At 29.9% G+C, this 8,155-nt stretch overlaps 1 long non-coding RNA gene across 1 annotated transcript; it reads right to left on the reverse strand.

The window, feature by feature from the left end:
• Window positions 1-1,033: 1,033 nt before the first annotated feature.
• Window positions 1,034-6,006, reverse strand: LOC149182318 (uncharacterized). Its single transcript, XR_016257590.1, has 2 exons — window positions 5,850-6,006; window positions 1,034-1,192 (listed from the first exon to the last, which is right to left on the reverse strand). It is a non-coding gene; the product is annotated as an uncharacterized LOC149182318 (long non-coding RNA).
• Window positions 6,007-8,155: the final 2,149 nt, after the last annotated feature.

Here is an 8,155-nt window from a genome sequence, read left to right on the forward strand (position 1 = left end):
GTTTTCCAATATCTCTTCAATGTAATGCCAATTTCTCAAAAAAATGACACACAAGTGTATTTGTAGATTTTGAAGACATATCAAAACAAGAATTTTAGTCACAATTGGATCAATTGAATCATGAGAACCATGAAGTAGAAAAAACACACCCTCTTCCCTAGGACCCTAAAATGATTTGTAACCATAAACAAGATATGAAACTTTACAATAAAAAAACTATTTAGAAACAAGATATACCTCTAGTCCTTTTCCCATATCGTAAAGAGCCACTTTTTTGAATTTGGTGTAGAAGGCCAAAATCTACTAAAGTAGTATAATACTAACTTGGATTTATTGAATGAGAGGAAGTTAGAAACTATCACCTCTACTACCTTCAAACACTAGCTCCTCCTCTAACTTCTCTAAAATTTACACAATGGGTGATCAAGTTAGTATACTTGCATAGTGTATTCTATTAATTGCATTCCTAAAAGAGCAGCCTTGAGATAAGGCATGTCCATCCTTCTCCTCAATGAACATGGATAACTAAAAATAACATTAAAATTTTACCATTATCATAATAAAAAAATACAATAATAGAACAATGTATAAACATATAGAAGATTGTCGTAGTATGTTTTGGAGGGTTTTTTAGTAGATTTTTCAGTCAACTTTGCCCAAAATCGAGTAGGTATTTGTTGGAATCACAAGTTTGAGTTGTGAACTCTCCACAATCCAAGTGCCCCAAGGGTTTTATAGGGTGTTGAATTCATTTATGTAGTCAAAACCCCAGTTGAAATAATACAAATCAGGATTCAACCCAAAAAAGCATTCATCGGATTCTGACCAAAAGCTCCAAAATATCTAATAATTAAACAACGTGGGCCAAAAACTCCAAAGCATCTAATAATCAACAATTTCTAATTTCAAATAATTTAGTTAGAAAATTTCACATGAATGTATGAAAATCACATACATTTTAAATAAGAAAATGGATAAATGCCAATTTTGGAAATCCTATGTTAATGCCATATTCATATATAATTTACCTGTAGTCTAAAGTGGCATCAATTTTACCTGGAAAATAATGGAAATTCTAGCAGGATTTTGAAAAAATCTGGTGGAAGTTTTTGGAAATCCCGATTACAGCTGTCAAGTTTCAAGATTTTGGGTTCCCCAAGCTTTTTGATGATGATGAATCCATTTCCACCATCTAAAACAAGATTCAAACACTCATACTATCAATTATTTTTGAACAAAAAAATAGTTGAATTCGAACGAGTTTTAATTGGTTAAAATTGACATATTAGTAGACATTGTCTATAATTTATTAAAGTACAAACAAACTATGTTGACATTTTTTCACCCAATATCTTTCTAATATTTGAAGAAAATTTTCAAATGGAACTATGTATAGGATTAATATCTTGTCCAACGTTTCGGGTGGCCCCTCCACCCATCATAGGGACTAGAGAATATTGAATGATCAACAAGCAAGTGCTGGAAGCCTTAAATATAGAAGACTTCACTTATTTAGTCGTTGGGAAAATAATAAATTTTAAAATAGCCCTTAAGGGTCAAGTCAATGGGAAAAATAATAAAATTTAAAATAGTTGTTAAGGGTCAAGTCAAAAAGGGGTGTTTAAAGAAGATTTTTTAATAATGAAAAAGATTTTGAATTAAAAATAAGATGAATTTAAAATCAAAGGAAAACAAATTAAAATAAACGAATTAATAATTAAAAATAATAATAAATTAATACAATTCAATTATTTAAATAGATAAAATAAAGTGAAGGGGGGAATTCAAAGACGGAAATAATTAACCATTAAAAATAAATTAACAACAAATAATAATTAACGCGGATTTTAATTAAAATAATTAAAAGTAAAAATATTATTTAAATAATTAAATTCAAAGAATTCCACAAAGACCAAGTCAAGGGGATAAAGAAAAGAAATGAATCAAATAATAATGAAACCTCTATGATGAAAAGAAATTAGCCCCAAGGGTTAGCTCAATCGGTCAAGTTGGGGCCTCACCATATGGGAGGTCACAAGGTCAATTCCCAAAAGCTCTTGGGGTCAGGTCTTGCAGTAGGCCGAGGGGCGTCAGCCCAGATTTTTCCCGTGGACGTAGTGCCACCTGTTGACCGAAGGTGTCCGTGAACCACGCCAAAAATAAAAAAATAAAAAAAAATTGTACTGAAATTAAAATCAATGATTTAAACAAATAAATAAAGGAGTTAAAAAAAATTAAAGGAGGAATAATCGATAATTTAAACTTAATAAAGAAATAGAAGGGATGAGAAAGATTTTAAAGGAGGAAATAAATGATAAAAAATCATTAAGCAATAAAATAAATTAATAAAATTAATAAAAAAATTATATAAAATTCAACTATTGAAATAAATATCCAAGGAGAATAAACAATTTAGATAAACAAATCATGATCAACATAACAAATTTTTTAATGAGAACGATGATGGATTACAGGTTTGCAGGACTGACTTAATTTGAATCCATCTTCCCTATTGAAATTACCGGGGTGCTTCTTTATTTCAAGAGCATCCCTACTCATGCAAATATTGTGAAAAGGAACACAGACTAGAATTTTGGATTGATCGAAACAAAAAAGATGTTTGTAATTGAATAAATGATCAATAGTGGTTGACTTAAATAAACAGAGATGGTTAGTATCAGCTATATGTTCCTTTAAGTGAGTTTTGAAAGGACGACTAGTTTGACCAATATAACATTTCATGCATGAGAAGGGAATTTGGTAAACACCAAAACATGACATGGGTCCAGACTTATATTTGGTTGACCTAAACATGTGCCTTAGAGTTCTATGAGGTCTAAAGATGGTTTTATATTCCTTTTTTATTGGATTTTATAAATGAGGTGAGTGGTCCCTTTAATATATGGAACAGAGACTCGACCTTGAGGAGGAGAGGGGGGAGTAGACCGAAATTTGGGATTTGAGACAACCTAAAGGCTTTACAAATTTGAGAAGGGGTGTAGACATTAGCTCTGAAAGCTTGGAAAAGATGGGCCTTTTCTGAGGGAAGGAATTGAGGAGTAAAGGTTTTAAGGGCTCGAGAAATGAGAGTTTTGAGAACACTAGATTTCTAAGATGGGTCGTGGTGAGGAAGGGGATGAAGATACCGATCAGGGTGGATCTTCTTCGAGTAGACTTGATGGGATAAAAAACCATGAGGTTGTCGATATACAAGGACATCAAGGAAGGAAAGGAGTCTGTTAGATTTTATCTCCATGATAAATTGAATGTAAGGGGAAATGTTGTTAAGACGAAAGTAGAAATCATCAAGCGTGACCTTCCCATGCTACAAAATGACAAAAATGTCATCGATAAACCAAAGCTAACACTTCAGTTTTTTATGCCAAGAGTTGAGAATTTTTTCTTCTAAAAAATCCATAAAGATATTAACAACAACTCAAAAAGGAAGACCGCATTTCCGTACCTTTGTTTTCTATTAAATCTTCATTCTATTATCTTTCTAATATGTTAACCAAAAATGGTCATATTTATGTCGTAAGTGCATATGTCTTAACAAAACTAAAACATGTTAGAAAACTTTTCCTTTAATATTCTTCGCATGTGTTGAACAAATACAAGGACGGAGACGTCGTTGGTGGAAACAAATATGACTTCGTTTTTCAAATTACAAAAAAAAGAGAGTAAGAAAATTGCACTGACGTTCAAGTCTCAGTGATTATTCTTTAGTTCCTCAATCCATACGGGTTTTATGTTGATTCGTTCATCTTACACACTTACCTTACAATATTTTTACATTTAAATTTTTTTTGGGTAATTTTATATTATATTATTTAATATAATTTTTTTGGTAATTTTATATGATATTATTTAATATTAATATAGATCCATTTTAAGTACAATGTAAATTTTTTTAGAGTGTAAAATATAATGTGTTATTTTTCATTATTTAAATTGTATTTTTAAATGTTAAATAGAGTTATGATCAAATAAAAATTTTAACCATAAAAACTTATATATATATATATATATATATAAAGTTGATATTGATATAAATTAGTTAACATAGATCTTCAAATAGTTTATTTAAATATTTTGTTGAAATATTTCTGAAACGTATAAGATTTAAACATCTTATTCACACTTTTTTTTCACTTCTAAATACTTTGCAACATATTCATTTTTTTAATTATAGCCAACAATATTTTTCTATTTAGAACATAATTTTTAATTTGTAATTTTAGTTTAAAGGGGCACATGCGTACAGAGAAACTTACACATCCTCTCATACTAGGTTGTAGAATGAGCCTCTCGACTCAATAATATATTAGGTTTAACTTTTAAATATTACAAATCATTTTTTTAAATTAATTTTGGCTTTTATAAAATAGTCAATTTAATTAAAAAATTGTGTCAACTAAATAAGGGTCCTATGAAATGAGTTACTTATTTTTGGGATGTAATAAGGGTCCTACGAAATGAGTTACTTATTTTTGGGATGTAATATAGATAAACTATAGTATTCTAATAAAGTTTATTTTAATAAAAAATTGTAAAGTGAGTGTAAATTTGTGTGGTTAAAAATGTTGTTATATGTTTTTTTAATTGTATGAATTTAAAATGTATATTAATTCTTTTTATAATAATTAACCATAATAATTTTAAAAAATATATAATTTAATTATTTTTTTTTAAATTATTGTTAATGAGGAATCACCTTGTTATAAAGTACTATATAAACTATGGAATTCTAAGTTCAAATCCCTTTGAGATGAAATTAACAACAACAACAAAAAATTATACTTTTATTAATTTTAATAAAATAACATGTATCATAAACTAAGAATTTTAATACATATCATAAAATAATGTCTACCAATATCAAATATTTAATTCATATAAATACATTGACTTAATTTAGTATACTAATGCTAGCAAAAAAGATAAAAATTAAAATTAAAATTTAGTGATGACATTTTTTAATTAATCAATTTAATTTGACATATCAATCTTTCATTTATGATTATTATTAAAAATAATAATTAAATTAAAATTCCTAAAACTTTATTTTAAAATAAACACACTTAAAAAACAAGATGCAATCTTGCGCATTATAACATTAAAAAAATCTAAAACATGATTGTAAAATTAGAACTATTTATCCATTCCACCAATTTGATTCATTTAAAAAAGCCATTACTATAACACCTAACCAGCTAGTACTATAACACCTAACCAGCCAGCAGCAAACCACACATATTGCTTCAGATGGACAAGGCCCACGTTGTTTTCACTCTTTACAACGGCATATAATGTGATCAAAATTAATGATCTTGGTTAAAAGCAGCAATGGGGTTGATTTGGGTTTTGATCTATTATTTCTTAAAGAGGATTTGTAGGTCTTTTTCTGCTTAGATCCATTTTTAAAATAAATCTATGTTAATAATATAAAAATATAAATTTCTTAAAATATATGTAAATTTTTCATGCTATCTCAATTCTGTGCTAATTTTATTGATATTTTCCAACTAACACGTAAAATGTTGACAACAAGAGCCTGGTTGTGGATTTCTGCAGATTTAGTTATTTGAGAGAAAAGAGTGGGGGAAGGTCCCGGTTGTACACATACTGATCCAATAAAACGAGGGTTACGGCCTCTCAGCAAGTAGTGGCAGTCATAGGGAAGTTATATTACGAAAAAGGATATTCCATAAGTTGTTTTGAGTTACCTGGCGAAAAATCCTTTTACTAATATCTCCCATGTAATGTTCTGTCCATTCAGTATGGTATTTTAATCTTTCCAATGAAGAAGGGGAGGGCAGGGGAGGAATTAGCGAAAGGAAGTGGCATACCTGTTATTGCAGGTAAACTAATACAACTTTCCACAGCTTGATGATTCGAGACAGTCCATACGCCGCCTTCAGCAGTGGGGCTCTTTGGAACGAAAGCAGTGCACCCGAGTCCCGATCTTATTCTTCTCACGCAAAAGCTTAGACAGATAGACATGACTTCATTCCATTTATGGTTGATTAGTGGTAGTGGTAGTAGCACTCAAACACTAAAATATGTGGTAGTGGTAGTAGCACTCAAACACTAAAAATCCACTTCACTGACAACGGACATCTTGTCGTCTTGCTGGTATACACTGAACGAGAGTTTTGAAAATTAGAGGTTGCCAAACAATACATGTACTTTATATTTGTTAAAGTTTACTAAGAGGAAAATTTCCCTCTTTTGTATTACCCAATTATCTAAGTAACTAGTCTATATATTAAATGTTCCCACGGTCACCCCCTAAATATGATTTTTAATACTACTCGTCATTAATTTCATAACCAAAAATTAAATATAACAACATTTTCCAATAATCACATGTGTAATTTTGTCATCCATTTTATTCTTTCTCGTAGAAATTCTCCAGGGCTCTGTAGGTAGAAATTCCTACATTGAATTTCAGATGAGATTGGAGTAAAGTAGACATGGAAACACCAATGTCATGCATTTCAGTGACAAATTTGTACGCAATGGTCATTTAAATTTAGATCTTAGTAATCATTGTAATCATCTTTCAAGAAATGAATCATTTTCAATTTGATATTATCTTGTACATATTGTTCATCTTCCTCCTTGTTGTGGTCTCAATCATCATATCTCTTATGTTAGTACACCACCAACAAGCCTCTACATATCCCTTTCATCTGCTAAATCTCTTAGATCTACCTACCTAAAATTATCCTAAATAATACAAATAAAAAATTACCATCTATGATTCCAATTTACAATTCTTATATACTCAAAACTATATTCTATATTGTATTAAACATCAATATAAATACATCAAAAGTTGGTGTAAGATAAACACATTATCTTTAACCATTCAATCAATTGAATATCTCAACCAAACATTAAAATAGGGGATATTTTAGTTGGAATATATCTATGGAATTCAACTCGCTAACAATGTTTTAAATAATACAAACAATAAAAACAAACAACTCACATAGAGATTAAATATGATGACAAATATCAAATATTAAGGACACAACAAGTAGGAGATAACATATCTAACAATTGTTATATTGTTCAGAATTTTTGATAACTGAATCAACTCAAAAGATTCAAAGAATGTTTACTTTTATGCTTTGTGTGATCTCTCTAAATGTTATAATTTTGGAGCTAACTAATCTCTCATTTTTTAGTTATATTTTAATGGGGTGAAGATTAGAGATCATAAGATGGTGAGGTGGGGAGCTGGGTGATAATGGTACACTTAAATTCTAATTAATTGAAAGCATATTTTCACATTTACAATAAGTTGAAATTTTTATCTCATGGAAATACACCACTTGTTACAACTAGATCCATCTTAGCTCTAGATCTACCAAACACTGAGAGGAATCAAATTTCTTTTCACTCTAAAAGAGGTTTGCACCTCAAGAGATTTGATCCTTCTCAGTGCTTGGTAGATTGGTATTTAAGATGGATCTAGGTTGGTATCTATCTCCTTTAACCAAGACTATTTCTTTTTTAACTCATTTTTTTTTGCATTTCAACAGAGGTATGCTTCTACTTTTATTTCTTTTCGATTTTTGATATTTAAAAACAGTTAAAAATCTCACTTTCAAAGACCAAGAAAGTCTAAAGAGTTTCATAACTATTTTTCACATTTTTGAAATTATTTTTACCTCAGATCCCTTAATAGTTAAGATGGAACCTTAATTGTTTTACATGTCATTAAGGTTATCTATTTTGGAAAATTTAATTATTTGAATAAAGTAAAACTATAGTGCAATGGAGTTCATGGGCTTCTCTAGGGTTTATTCTTTCTGAAAACTTGTGATAGGCACCATCGTAGCTAATGAGATCACAACGCAAAGGGGAGACAAACCAAGGTTCACATTCGGAAAGCCCACCTCTTACCACAATGATGGATTATGTTTGCTTTGGGCTCGAATTTTTGTGGAACGACTCACTCCCTGTAGTAAACTACCTTCGGCCTTCGAGGATATGTGTAGGATTAGACCTCAAGATATTCTTACAAATAGGCTCTTGGTGAGACTGAAACCTTCAAATAAATTCAAAAGATGGCCTCCAAACACCTTTCCTCTGGCAAGGGTCTCTCAAATTTTGAGTGCTCAATATGGGTACACCCAACTAG

The sequence above is a fragment of the Pinus tabuliformis genome, chromosome 3_2, assembly GCF_031772625.1.
Source record: "Pinus tabuliformis cultivar Carrire ecotype Pingquan chromosome 3_2, CPIR1, whole genome shotgun sequence".
Lineage (NCBI taxonomy): Eukaryota > Viridiplantae > Streptophyta > Pinopsida > Pinales > Pinaceae > Pinus > Pinus tabuliformis.